Raw genomic sequence first — 15,587 nt, forward strand, 5'->3', positions numbered from 1 at the left:
CAGCTGCAGCCCCTGCAGTAATCCATGGTCTACCCTCTTTCTGTTTGCACTCCAATAGCACCTCTTCCTCTGCCTCTCAGTGGCTACAGAACACTCTACTCTGAGCCTCAGCTGCTTTCTCCTTGAGACTTCAACTTCTGGCAACAGGGTGCCTCTAAGGCCCAGCCTCTGCAGCTTCCTGGGGTATCACACAGAAAACCATTGTCCTCTGTGCCTCCCTCGATTTCCCTAGCACACCTGCCCCTCTTGGGCAAATGTCCAGCTCAGTCTTTTCTCTCCTTTTCACCATCAGCCTGGTATAGGGACGGGTTTCTCCATCTGTTGTCCGCTTGAGGCTTCCCTTATATAGGACTCAAAGACCTCTCCCCAAGCCTGCTATGCCACTAAAATGATGATGAGTTGTCCTCCTCTACCCTGGGACAATAAAGGAAGACTTTAAGGAAAACGAGAACTTGAGAGGGATGTTTAAACTAACAAGCTCAATACTTTTTTAATAGCCTCTTTAAGTACATCTGAATTCTATAACTTAAACCCAAAGTCCTAACAAATGTCATCAGGCAGCAGTAAAACAGCCAAGTGACAGTCAGTCAGTCAGTCAATCAGTCAACCATTTTTTGAGCAACTTTGAGTTCCTGCATCCTGAAACTGTGAATACAACTCATTAACTTACTCACAATCTATGGAGGGAAAACATACACTTGTATGAAAAGAAAAATATAATGAACTCATTGTATTCCCTAAAAGAAAGATGATCAAAAGTCCCCCCAGCACCACCACCACAGATGGATGCGTGACATTCTGTGAGGGAAGAGTGGGGTTGGAAGCAGATGGCTGGGCTCTGTAACCTGAGAAACTATTCCCTCCCCAGTTGCTGATTCAGTTTATTAAATTTAAATCTTTGAACAAGGTGCTTCAAAAGATTGAATTCTAAGTGAGACAGAGATCATAAAAGATTGTACCATGCACTATGTTAGATTGTATAGATAGACAAATGCAAAGCATAGTTCTACCCACGATCTTTGTTTCTGTGAACTTCAATATAAAACACAAGTGAAGTGATACTAGAACACACTGGCCGGGACAAAGGGACACAGGCACACCCACACACGGTTGGAAACTCTGTGTGGTTCTGCTTAAGCCCCGGTAGTCCCTGGGTCTCCCCTGTCTGACAGCCAATACTGCTGTTTACATACTTAGTGACGTCTCTACGAGGACAGGGTCTGTGTTGTCTTAGTCACTGCTTAATCCTCATCTCACAGCACGACTCTGGCCATAGGCAGTGCTCAGTTAGTAAATGTGTGGTCAATGCATGATGACTGGACGCAAATTTTTAGAATGATGATTTGGTTATATGTACCAGAAGTTCTTAATTATCTTTAGAGATTCATCCCAAGGAATAATAATGGATGTATGTATGTAATTATCTATATAAATATTCAGGAAAATGTGGTTTATACTAAGAGAAATTCAGAAACAACTGAAATATGAAACAATAGAGTCTTGTTTAAATACATTATGGTATCATCTTAGAATGACTATTATACAACTGTTGAAAACAATGTTTATAATAAAACGATCACATTTTGGTAAATCTGTATTTGCTGTGTATATATGTATAAATGTACATGCAAAGAAAAGAGATAAGAAAAACGGACACTTATATGTAAATTGTGGTTCTCTTCAGGTGGGAAGTTTCAATCCACTCATTATCTCACTTTTGTTTCTCTGTATTTTCTCAGTGTTCCAAAATAACACATATTTCTTTGTGGTAAGAGTAAAACAATACTATGCATTAACAATCTCTGAGCATGTACCCTAGAAAGTTGTCTAACAGGACTTAAACTCATCACTGTGTCCCCATTTCCAGAGAGGGTCCCCTGAGAAAGTTACATCCAAGTGTTTACCCAAAATACTTATGACAGGGCTCATATCATCTCCTGTCCTTCCAACCTGCTCACCAAAACATGTGTTGGGCAGCAGCATGTTAGGCAAGGTACAAGCAAATCTTTATTAATAAAGCATTTCTCTACTGACTCCCATACTGACCTGGGCAACGAGTCGGACACTACTGAGCGACTGAACTGAATTGAGTCGAAGCCAACCCTACTGTCCCTTCGCACCCAACTACCAAAATGGAGATGGGCCTTGCTGCTAACAGGAATTCAAAAGAAATAAAAGCAACCACACTGGCTCATCCCACCTCTTAACAGCTGTACTGACTGGTGTGCCACTGTTCGACAGGTCTGTTGCTCCAGACCTACAGCCCACTCGTCCGAAGTCATTTCAAGGTGGCTGGCACCAGCAGCTTCTAATAACTCTGCGAAAACTTGTAATGGGTCCAGGCATTTTGTACATAGCCTGAGACTACAGTATATCTTCTAAAGCCATGAAAATCATCTACCACACTGTTACTCTTGACTGAGTAAGGAGAGATGTAGGAGGAAGGAGAAGGGGAAGATGATCATGATATTTCCTTAGCGGAAGGAGTAGTTGCCTCAGATTCAGCCACAGATATAGGAAGAGCCATGTCCAGATTCCTCAATGTCCAGCTTAAATCTCTCCTAAATCTCTACCATTGCTGCTCATCCATGTATTTCACCTTGCCCTCACCTCAATGAGTTCTAACTTGGCAACTCATTTTTTTTTTTTATTAAAGTTAGTACTTTCTTCTATGAGGGCTTCCCAGGTGGCACTAGCAGTAAGAAATCTGCCTATCAATGCAGGAGACCCAAAAGATATGGGTTCCCTGGGTTGGGAAGACCCCCTGGAGTTGGAAATGGCAACTCACTCCAATATTCTTGCCTGGAAAATTCCATGGACGGAGGAGCCTAGCAGGCTACAGTCCTTGGGATCACAAAGAGTTGGACACGACTGAGCACACACTGGCACGCACTTCCTCTTTGAAAGCACTTTTAACTCATTTTTTTTTTCCCCTAAAGGGTTCATTTTTTTAAAAAAATGAATTTAGTGATAAAATTCCTAATGAAATGATTGCTTCTGTGTAAGTGATATTAATAGAAGTGAAATGCTCTGACAAATCCTACAGGATAATGGTTCCTTTGCTAATGTTTACCATCATTACCCACCCTAAATTTCACCCCCAAAACAGATCAACACAATTAATCTGATGAAAAGGGAACCATTTATAGTTACAAACTGTCTTCATCTTAGGTTGATCAAAGCATTTCACTGATGATAATTTGTTCCAATTCACTATAATTTTTGCATTGCTCATTGCTATCAAATTGAGTGCTTTAATCTTCATAGTTTTGTCTTTAAAAAAAAATTACAAATTGGGTGTCATACAAAAGTTATTCAAGAATCTATTCTTTTCATACCCTGATTCTGAGTTGATAATCCTTTTTGCCAAGGTTCTCATCATTATAATTCTCTTGATGGGGTCAGAGCTCATGAAAACTTGTACATGGAAATTATAACATGGTTTAGGAAGGTGGGGGATAGAAAGAGGAAGAAGATACTAAATTAAAAATCTGCTGTGAACACCCTAAATATGGATTCCAAGTCTTTTTAATAATGAATGACTGACTCCTCCATGCAGACTCTAAAAAGTTGTGTTCTCAGACTAAAAGACATAAGTACAGAAATTTTCTCCCAACTTAATCTTACATACTTTTTTCTTTCCCTTGCAAACTCTGTGCACAATCACCTGGCTGCTTTCAGCCTGTCTCACACAAATTATGTTGTATCGACTTCAAAGAAAGGGCTTGTGATTTTTGTGTATTCAATCTATCCCATAATGCTCTCAGGGCAGTGCCCAGTACTCCAGGAGCTTGACTAAATAAATACTGAGTTGAAAAGTATAGACTAAAAAAATTACTTCTATCCAACACAAATAAAAATAAGCACCCAGACTTCAGTGTATTTATTCTGTCTCTTACAAATCACCTGAGGTGATTCCCTTTTCTTAAATAATAACCACACTTCTATCCCGTGACTCAAATTCTTTCCTAGAAATTGGCTGCTAGCTCAGCTACTCTTGGGAATTCTGAGTGATACGGAGGGAACTAGATTCTCCTTCTGGGCTGAAAGACAGCCATTAACTAATGTAGGACCACAGAACAAAGAGCTTCCTTACTTTCTTTCTGGGTTTCATAGCCTGGCCAGAATTAGGAAATGCCTCCATTTCCATCACATTTTGCTACTAAAAGAGCCCAAGTCAAGAAACACCCTTTGACACACTGATTACTGGTGTTCTGGAAAAATCTCCATAGCTGGGAACTTTGTGGAATCTACCCAATTCTCAAATTCCTTCAATCTCAAAATATTTGGGATAGTAGCTACAAATATTGTTTTACTAATAATTTTATATTTACACAGTGATTTGAATATTTAAAAACCTTTCCAAAGGCAATGCATAAGTTTGCTGGGTCTGCCATAATAGAGTAACAAAGACAAGGCAATGTGAACAACAGAAATATATTTTCTCAAAATTCTGGATGGTAGAAGTCCAAAATCAAAATGTTGGCACCATTGGTTTCTTCAAAGACCTCTCCCCTTGGCTTGTAGATGGCCATTCTCATTGGGTATCTCATCTATGCATTGTGTTCATTTGTGTCCTAATCTCCTTTTCATATAAGAACACCAGTCATATTGCATTCCTAGAGAAGGCAATGGCAACCCTCTCTAGTATTCTTGCCTGGGAAATCCCATGGACAGAGGAGCCTGGCGAGCTACAGTCCATGGGGTCGCAAAGAGTCAGACCTGACTTAGCAACTAAACAGCAACAGCATATAGCATTAGACTCCATCCATAAAACTTTAAGTTAATTACCTTTTAAAGATATATCTCAAATACACTCACATTCTGAGGAATTGGAGGTTAAAAGTTCAACCTATGAATTCGTGGAGGAGGGGACATAATTCAACCCATGGTAGTCACGCTTTCATTTTATAATTATGAACCTAAAATTTAAAAAAGAAAAAAAAAACCTGCATCATCAAGCTCACCAGTCGTTAGGTGATATAGCTAAAATTGGATCCCTGGGTCTCTGATTCCAAATGCTATACTTTCTCCCTTATAATCTGCTGCTACTATGATACCTAAACTGTGTCTAACTGTTTATCATTTATAGACAATGCATTACCTCACTGAACTGCCTGAGGAAAGAAAAGCTGGTATTACCCTAGGAACCAGTTGGCCAATTTGAAACTCCTGGGGCAGGAGAGGAGATTCTTCTAGAATTCTCATCAGTTTACTCTCTACCCACAACCCTTACCCACTAGCCGGACCTTAACATTGAGGATGCAGAAAAAGGTCATTGGACCAAAGCTTGCCTCTCAAAAGTTTTCCTAATTTTGACTGCAGCTCAGAGCCAAATTCATCTAAGGAATAAGCATGGAGATTCATCATAATGTTGCTCCCAATTTATCCAAGTCAGACCTCAGGTACCAGCTAAATCTGAGAGTAGATGGATGGATCTAGAGAACAGCAGATGTTCCTGAGTCCCCCATACAGTCAGCCTAAGAGAAAAGAACCTGTTCCCATCATTCAAAGCACTTAAATAGCCTTGTGTTTTAAATTCTGAGAGTACTACTTTTTGGAAGGTTAAATGTAAACAAGAGTATTTAAATATCTATTTACAGTTTCTTCTAAAAACAAACAGAGCAAGATTAAAAGTGTGTTAAGAGACATACAGATGGATAACGGGCACATGAAAAGATGCTCAGCATTGCTAAGTATTAGAGAAGTGCAAATCAAAATCACAATGTGATATTACCTAAACCTGTCAAAATGGACATCATTAAAAGTCTACACTGTTGATGGGAATGGAAATTGCAGCCACTATAGAAACAATATAAAGTTTCCTCCAAAAACTATAAGTAGAACTACCGTATTTTAGCAATCATGAGAGATGATACAGGGACTGCGGCTTAAATCACTCAGGTCTGGAGTGATTTATCACACAGCAACATATAACCTGTAATATTCTTTGTTTCCCACCTCCACTCCCCAATTCTGCTTCCTTTTGTATTATTATTATTTTTCAATGGAGGACAATTTACAATGTTGTGTTGGTTTCTGCCATACAGCAACATGAATCAGCCATAAGCGTATAGGCAATCCATGCGTGTTCAGTGGCTTCAGTTGTGTCCAACTCTGTGTGACCCTATGTACTGTAGCTCACAGAGCTTCTCTGTCCATGCGATTGTCCAAGCAAGAGTACTGAAGTGGATCGCCATGCCCTTCTCCAGGGGATCTTCCCAACCCAGAGACTGAACCCACATCTCTTACATCTCCTCCATTGGCAGATGGGTTCCGACTAGAACCACTGGGGAAGCTCATAGACAGTCCATGGGGTCACAAAGAATTGGACACAACTGAGTGACTAAATATACATATACATATATACATATACGTGTGTGTGTGTGCATAAATACATATACTTAAATATACATATATATATATTTACATGTATATATATATAGCCTGGTGGGCTACAGTTTACAGGGTCACAAAGACTCTGACACCTCCCTCTTACCCACTCCCCCAATTCTAACTCCAATCTAAGTTCTGAAAGTTAGAGCTACAAAATCAGTTCTTTCCCCTCAATGTAAACATTTATACTATAAACTCAGGCATCTGGAAAAACTGATCGCAAGGTCTTAATGTTGTTTCTGCTCTTTTCATCAAGAAATAAATAACTCTAGTATGATAATTTTTTCCTCCTGTTTATATGCAAATTATTTAAGAACTGAACTGTTCCAGTTGTTTGCAATTGCTTCCATATTATCCCAAAACAATTCAAAATTCAAAACATGCAATAAAATCAGTGATTTATTGGTCTCACATTTTTTTCCTCTCAGAATTCATCAAACCAGCCATATTTCTTTGAATTTTTCATTTGGAGGAGGGGACAGTCTGTCTTTTCCTTTGTTCTTTTCTTGGCTATTAAACAGGATTATTTGCCAATTTGATAACTGACATCTAAAGGCATTCTTCATTCATTAAGAAAATAAAATAATCATCAGTCTAGGGAAAATGCAGAGGAGAAGGGATCACATTTTATAATATAATGGTCGATGTAGGTGGTTGAGCTGAGATGTGTTTATTAAATCTCTGAATATAGATGGATGCTCTTAAAAGCTAATTTTAAGATGAAAAAATTGTTGCTTATCCTAATTGCTCTTTAGAAAGTGACTGCGTGTGATTAATAGGAAGGGAAAAAGTGGGGGTGGGTTTGCAATTTGACTCCTCCCTTTGACACTCCCTATTCCATTTTTAGTAAAATCAACTGAAATTATAGGAAGAAAAAAATCTTCACGCTGTAAAAACCTGTCCATATTAGCTCTTTACAACTCAGAGAAGCATAATCATTTAATGCAGTATTTTCAGCAACAAAAAATCCCCACCTTCAAAAAATGTTCATTTACCCTTGAAATTGATTTTGCTATCACCACATGATGAATTCTGAAGCAAGGCTTGGATATATGTTGAGTCAGTGTTGATTTAAACACAGATCGACCTCCCACATAGCTACCATCTTTGAGTTGTTGGCTAGAACTGAAAGAAGCTGGAAGGAAATGATCAAAATCCACGCTCCCCCCCCCAAAAAAAAACTAATTTTCCCTCTGCCCAAATTGCTCCTAATGAACAGAAAATCAGTCCCTCCCCCACAGAATGTGAAGTAATTTGGTTTAAAATGACACATGAAAGGTATTGCTAAGGGAACATTTTCTAAGTTTTTGAATTCTTTTCTACTTTTATCAAATGCATCCTTCTACAATAAGAAAAGGCCAAAGTTATGTCTTACACTGCCTTACATTCCTCGGGAGCTTCTCCCTTGGCCTCAGCATTTGGAGCTGGAGATACTATTTGTGGAATGAAGCTGAGGACATGAGCCAAAATGAATTTCAGGCTTGCCAGAGCTTACAATCTTAATGCAGATTCAACAATTAGCAATGCCTCAGCTGTGAAAGCTGGAAAAAATTCCACACATCAGATGGTGAGAGAGGCTGGTGGGGAAAAGCACTTCCATTTTACTGTTGTCATCCTGTCATCTCCTAACTCAACGCATAACCTTGAAAGCAGACCTGGGCCCTACGGGTTATAAACTCATTCAGATGGTTCCAGAAAGGCAGCACCCTCACTAATCCAGAGTAGAACTGTAAATGTGTAAAAAGGCTAAGTAGAGAAAGAATTTTAAACTATAAGAAACACTGTATCATCAGCTTCAAAAAACCCCTAGATTAATGAGAATCACTAGTTCAGTATCACTGAATGCTAAGAGGATCCAACTATACGAAGTCAGAAGAAACAGCTCTAAGGTGTCCTTGTCAACCTGAACTGCTGAGCGAGTGTTGCTCTGTAATAAGGCACTTTTTGTTTGTTTCTTGAGATGTTTGAGGCTGGCAGAAAAAAACAAACACGCATTACAAACAATGAGATCATTTGAAAGTGAAAGTGAAAGTCACTCAGTCGTGTCCGACTCTGCGACCCCAGGGCTATACAGTCCTTGGAATTCTCCAGGCCAGAACACTGGAGTGGGTAGTCCTTCCCTTTTCCAGGGGATCTTCCCAACCCAGGGATCAAACCCAGGTCTCCCACATTGCAGGCTGGATTCTTTACCAGCTGAGCCACAAAGGAAGCCTTACAAATCATTTAGAAACCCAAGAACATTGGATTTCCTTGCCTTCATCTTCCTACATTGGTCTTTTTCTAAAGAAAAGAAAAAAAATATAGCTGCAGTTGTACAAGTGAACACTTCCACTGGAAAGAATACAATGATACAGCCCACTGAGGGGAAAGATCAGAAATTCTAAGGACTTCACATGCTAAACACAATTATTCATTCCTTGTATGGTTTCCTCCCAACTATTTTCTTCCTATTCACATCGTCAGTCATTATTTTTAATATTTATTTTATTTGTTTATTTGGCTGCCCTGGGTCTTAGTTGCGGCATTTGGGATCTAATTCCCCAACCAAGGACTGAACCCGCGCCCTCTGCATTGGGAGCATGGAGTCTTAGCCACTGGACCACCAGGGAAGTCCCACCAATCATTACTGATGATGCAAACTTTGTAACCATACCCCAAACTAAGAATCACCTTCCACTGCAAACTGTTAATCAGTTACCTCGTGACCACTCTGGGAGTAAATCTTGCTATTTCCCTTAAATACTTCCCTTAATGACTTTTCCTCACTATCATTCATCAAAATACTTACAGCTCCAATAAACTCTTTTCTTCTGAATGTAAATCAAACATGATCAATTTTTTTTTTTTTTTTTGCAAAAATGCCCTCAATTGTTCTCTATCACGCATCTATTCTGCATGTATCTTTGGATTCCCTCCAAAGAAAAGTCAGGGGAAAAATCTTGAGTACAAGTAACTTACTTAGGAAGTGATTCCAGGAAGCAGAGTGTAGCTCAGGGGATGTGAGCCAAGGAGGAGGGAAAAGCCAGATGTTTGAGGGAGAAAGCCCTCAGTGTGGTCGGGAACCACGCACCAAAGGTGGGTAAGGGATGTTGACGGGGCTCCTACTATGGTGCCCACCATGGCAGATGCCTGAATTCCACCAGATGCTCAGCTGTGCACATAGTAGGGAATTGTACTTCCTGAGTGAACATTCAAATATTCTCTCCCTTTTATGCTCTCATAAAATTATGATCCTTATTTGTAGCCTTTCCCAAAGTCAACCTTTAACCCAATCATTCATATACACATCTTTTCACCTGTACGAAAAGCTTCCTGTCTCCACTCTGCAAACACTTGTTTTGAACCCAATTATCTCAGTGCACTTCTCTCTCTTATGCACTGTCAAGGCAATTTACTTCAAATGAGCAAATAGCTCCAGCTCATGGCCCTTGCTTTCAAATCTTGAAAAAGAAACTAGGATATCTTTTTCAACCAGAGGGATACATCAAGGGTTTTTTCACAAGTTTAAAAAATGTTTAGTTTTTCAGATTCACAGTGTTATTTTCTACATCATTATTTACATAAGTAAAAATGAAACAGGTCCCTTTGTATATTAGCCTCTTTTCCAATCAGCAAATTTGAGGGCAAGAAATTTTATCACAGCAAATTCTGTTGATTTTCTATCTAGAGCACAATTGGCACTTTGTGAAAGAGAATAAAGGTCATACAGAAACAGAAAGAATCAAGCATTATCCCAAAATGTGAACCATCATCTTAAAACTCATTTTATCTTCCATATTAGACAATATATATCGAATATTCTTCTTTCCACCACATCATCTCCTTCTTATAACCCAGGATGGTTTATTAACCCCAGTTTTGGGCAACTGTACCAATGTATTGATCCCCCCAAAATTTTTTCACCCAATGGTGACTTTTTCAATTAACTGTCATTACCAAGAATTTTGAGGTGTAGACATGTGCTAGGGATTTGGAGACATCATTTCTCACCTTTTGTCATGGATGAAGTACCACATTTTCTAAAACAGAATCAACAGCCTTAAGGTTTCTGAAGTGCACGTACAATTGTGTCTCCTGTCTGATTCATATTTGTAATGAACCTGCTTTGGGACTGCTGGCAATAAAAGGGACATAATCCTTAAGTAGGTTTCAGAGAAGCTCGATTAATTTATGTGACAGGACTCAATCTCGTGCAAAGGTTTAATGAGACCCTCAAGTTGTATAAACTGTGCCTGGCATCTGCCTATCCCTCTGTCAGGAAGAGCAGAGGGATACCTTATGTGAAGCACATATATCTAGATTTCTTTAACTGATATGGATGAACCTAATAGAGAATAAGGGGAAAGAGCAACAATCACCAAAAAGACTAGTGCAGCAAATATTGATCCATTATACACTTGCTGGTTATTGTAATAACCTTTGAACATTCCCCAGAAGGAAAGCACGACATGGATAATGTATGTGCCTACTGCAAGTAATCTTCCAAGCATGAATGGCTGAAGGATTATAATTTCTTTACACCAGATCATCATAGGTGTCCCAGAGGTCATACAAATAACCAGCATCCTTTCATCCTAAACACTACCAAGCCAAGGTTGAGATATGAGCCTATTAAAATCTGGTTTAAAAAAGAATTTTATTTTGCCCATGATTTCATCCATTAATTGCAGACTGCCTTTTAAAGCCTTCTGCGGAAGACAAAGAGACCTTCAAATCCTTTCTCTGAGAATTAAAGCTTTCATTTAAGGATTCCAGATGGGCTGTATTTTAAGTATAAAAGTTCAAATACTTTTAACCACCGACAGATGAAAGGAATTTTACCCAGTTATGTTGCACAGTTGCCACCCAGTAGTTCTTCAATCCTGGCCAAATTGAGCATCAATTTAAATTAGATTTAATCGTGGGACCCTTGACAATCACAATCAACACAAGATATTAGGGAGTTTAGGAAATGGGTCTATTAAATGACAATTAAAGCTGTCAGCCTTCCAGAGCTTATTTTCAGTTAATTTGATCCCTAGTAGACAGCCGCATTCAACTGCTGTAAACAAAGAGGTCTGTTTGAAAGTGCAAGCTGAGATGGGATCTGGTTCCTTAAAACCTTGGTTGATGGCGTGTTTCACTTCCAGGTTCAGGTAGCTCCATCTGTTACTCAGAATAAGTGACTTCAAAGTAACTCCCTGTGCAACTACTGAAGTCCTCCTGAAAGTCCTGAGAGAGTGTGGGGAGTGGCTGGCTTTTCCTTTTTGTGTAAAGTCGCATGGAAATTCTTCAGGGTCAGGTGCTCTCAGTCTGGCACATATTACATAGTGCTTTTACCTAGAATGTGCCTGAAATTGACTATGGAAAGTCTTAGGTTATCCATACCCTTTAATACAGTATTTTCACTTATAGGGATTCATCCTAAAGAAACAGATATCTGCACAGAGTTATGAACAGGCGTGTTTGCTGCAGAATGAAACGAGGATAAAACATAGAGCAAGTTTAGTTTGGCTGCTCCTCTCACCCCATTCCCCTTGACCCTTCCCATAGGCCAGACCATGTTTCTCTACCTTGAAAACTTCTTCTTCAGTGTCACTTCCTCCTAAGCATTTGCATGGAGAACCAGCCAAAAATTTCCAAGTCCTGGGCTTTTCTCCATCAAAATATGTCTCCCATGCCCTTAGGTTCATGCCCTCTGCAGTCTGCCCAGGCCAGAAAATTAGACACATTTTTCTTTCTGAGATGTTAATGGATTTATATTACCTTCTAGAAGCAGCATGTTATATTTTAAAATGAGATCCTCCTGAAGACAATGCTATCAACTCAAAGTGGGATTATAATGGGAATTTCAGTCTCCAAATAAACCCAGTGGTTTGAAAAAAAATTCCTTTTCAAATACATTTTCAGGACATGTACATGTGTGTATGTGTCTTAGTTTACTCATTTTGCTTTATTATGAAAAGGCATTCATGTTTATTATATTAATACAGTGTGTGGGAAACAAGAAAAAGTAAAAGGAAGATGAAAATCATCAATATTCCCTACCACACAGAAATGACATTTTTAACATTCTATTGTGCTTCTTCCCAATTATAGTCATATGCACTAATTTATTTTCTGGAGTCATGATTACAGCTTATGTATAACTTTTTCATTCTTTTTTTCACTTTGCTATTTATTTGACAATTGTCAAAATAGCTTTATTCCAAAGACATCATCAATGGGGCCATGCTACATGCTAAGTCACTTCAGCCATGTCCAGCTCTTTGTGACCGTATGGACTGTAGCCTGCCAGGCTCCTCTGTCCATGGGATTTTCCAGGCAAGAACAGTGGAGTGGGTTGCCACGTCTCCTCTAGGGAATCTTCTCAACCCAGGGATTGAAACTGTGTCTCTTATGTCTCCTGCATTGGCAGGTGGGTTCTTTACCTCTAGCACCACCTGGAAAGCCATATTTCACAGTAATTCACCCTTTTCTTCAGTCATTATTTTTCCTGCCAAGAATACTGTTGATATATGGCAAAACCAATACAATATTGTAAAGTTAAAAAATAAAATTAAATTAAAAAAAAAGATCTAAATTGCAGGAAGGCTAAACCATAATATCCAGTGCTGCTCTCTGCTAATGTTTGTATGCACCTTTGACTCCTTCAAATACAATGTACTATTGCATTTCTGACATCCATCCAAGATTTAAGTATGCAACAAATATTTGGAATCTGCTCACAAAAAAAGTCATCCTGTGACAGTTTAAATAAATGTGAGCCAATGTCTGCAAAAAAAATAAAATAAAATAAAAATAAAAATGTGGCTATTCTTTCTGGGCTTCTTATCTATTATAGCCGCTACATTACACTGGAATCGATTTACCGTATTTAACTAGTAAGTCAATTTCCCAAGATAAAAGCACTCAAATTCAATTCTGGAACAGGGAAAGGACTGGAATGTGTTAAAGCAACATGGATGCAGCCCATGCAGGACACTGGCAGGAAGTCAAGGTCACAGTCTGTCAGCGGGGTGAGAGCCTCCAGTGGCCACAGCAAAACATCTTCCTTTTTTCCCTCACCCCTCTCTTGACTCAACTCAGCCATACCCACTTCCTTGTCTCCCATTTTAAAGGTGCAGGAAGACTTGGAGACACATAGTTGTTCATGATCTGGGTAGCACATTCACATTACCACCTGGGCTGTTTTTTCCCTAGTGTTGCCCCTGACCAAGTGACAAATGCTATGTAATCCTACTTGGTAACTGATAATCATTCTTATTAAAGCTTCAGATTAAATAGAAAAAGCACAGCCATTTTTTTAAGGAAACAAGTTGGGGAAATCTAGCTTTGTTTAGGTTCAGACCAATTAGGCATGCTTTTCAAATAATGTTCAAAGAGGACATTAAAAGGAGAAAGGGATAGGAAGGGGTGTGGAGAATTTTGTAGACCCCAGTTGATTTGAGTGTTTTATTTGTAAATAGCATGTTATTTTACTAATGGAGTTGAATTACATTTAACCACTCTATAAATGTTGGTTTGTATTCCATTTAAACATGTTATGAAGAGCTTTTAGCTATTTTTGAGCAAGCAAGACTGCCCTGCCTATTAATAAACACTTAGGTAGAGTATCAGATTTCCAATAACTAACAATATGATTATCTACCCAGAGACTTGGAAAGAACTATATTCACAATGTCTTATGATCAGCAAGTTTGCTGTCTTTGACCTGGAATACTAAGCACACAGCATGCTGGAACACTGGGGGAGGGGTTCCTTTTCTCCACCAATAACTGCTAACCTGCCTCGCAACATGTGGGGTGCCCTGAACTGCCTTGTGAAACAGAACCTGCTTCTCAAAAGGGATGCAGGGAAATGGGGACATGGGATTCACCAGAAGTCAGAGCTTTTTCTGAAGTCTTGGCAGTTATGTGACTGTTGTTATTATCCTTATTGATCACCACACCAGATCTGTTCAGCCTTGTAATAAAAACAGATAAAGGGGGTGACCAAATCAGAATAAAAAGGAAGAGTGAGCCGAAATGGTTGAGAATATGCATTAATATCCTCATAAATGACCTGGCAGATACATAGCCCAGTAGAATACAATGAACGGTACATTTCTTTTTCCCATTGTCTTACATCAGGAAAAGTCTGAAGTGGTATAGAATCTCCATTTTTTAAACAAATAATCACCAATCTATTCTATGTTTAACAGACATCCTGATTTATTTTTTCATGTTCTGTATTTCTCCATGAAGAGATACCTGTTAGAAATGTTACCATACTTATACCTGCTAAAAGTATTATTCTTATGCTTTCATTAATCATCTTATAGTGCTCTCGGAATGGAACTCATACATATTAGGGAACTTATTGTGAAGTTCTTACTAAAATCTATAATTTGAATTTGATCTGAGGAAAAGACAGCCTCAAATTGAGGAACTTTTTACAAAATAATTGAATGATATTCTTCAAAAGTCAGGAAAGATAAAGACTGAGAAATTGTCCCAGATTGGAGACTAAGAAATCAGGAAAACTAAATATAATGTGTAAACCTGGACTGGATCCTAGGTCAGAAAAAGAATACTAGTGGTACAATTAGAAACATTTTTGTAAGGTCTGTAGATTAGTTAAGACTATCCTATGTTAGCTTCCTGGTTTCAATCATTAAACTAAGATTACATAAGATGTTAACATTAGGGGAAGTAAGGTGAAGGGTATATCGAAATTCTTTGTACTATTTTGCTACATATTTTATAAGTCCAGAATCCTTTTAAAGGAACAGTTAGTTTTTTTAAATTAAAAACAAATCTGAAAGTCTAGATAATTGGATTTCAGTGCATATCTGCAAGGAGTTGATGCATTTGTGAGAATAATAAAATGGAGATTTCAAGTTGCTTGCATTTACATAAGATCAGTGAATAGCTTGAGCATCCTGGCATCTTAATTAAAGAGAGAATGAGACCCACGAAGGCAGAAAGACACACAGTGAAAGGCATCCTATGATGGTGGTTGGCACTGACAAAGCACTTCAGGACTTCCTCTTGGAGTCACACCAAGGAGGTGATCACTGTCCTTGTCACAGCCATGTCTGTGCTACAGAATCAAAGGCAGGCTGTTCTCTGATTGGTTGGGTCAGGCTGCTAATGAGGCAAAGGTCGTGGGTTGGATCCGCTCTCAGGGCCTGTGAGTGTCACTCTGTCTCCTGACATTTCTCTGATCAC

The 15,587-nt window shown here is 38.9% G+C and overlaps 1 long non-coding RNA gene across 7 annotated transcripts in view; it reads right to left on the reverse strand.

Moving 5' to 3' along the window:
• Positions 1 to 15,587, reverse strand: part of LOC102414025 — a 622,950-nt gene that overhangs the window by 330,658 nt on the left and 276,705 nt on the right. The window lies entirely within an intron of this gene.

Source organism: Bubalus bubalis, chromosome 13, assembly GCF_019923935.1.
Source record: "Bubalus bubalis isolate 160015118507 breed Murrah chromosome 13, NDDB_SH_1, whole genome shotgun sequence".
NCBI lineage: Eukaryota > Metazoa > Chordata > Mammalia > Artiodactyla > Bovidae > Bubalus > Bubalus bubalis.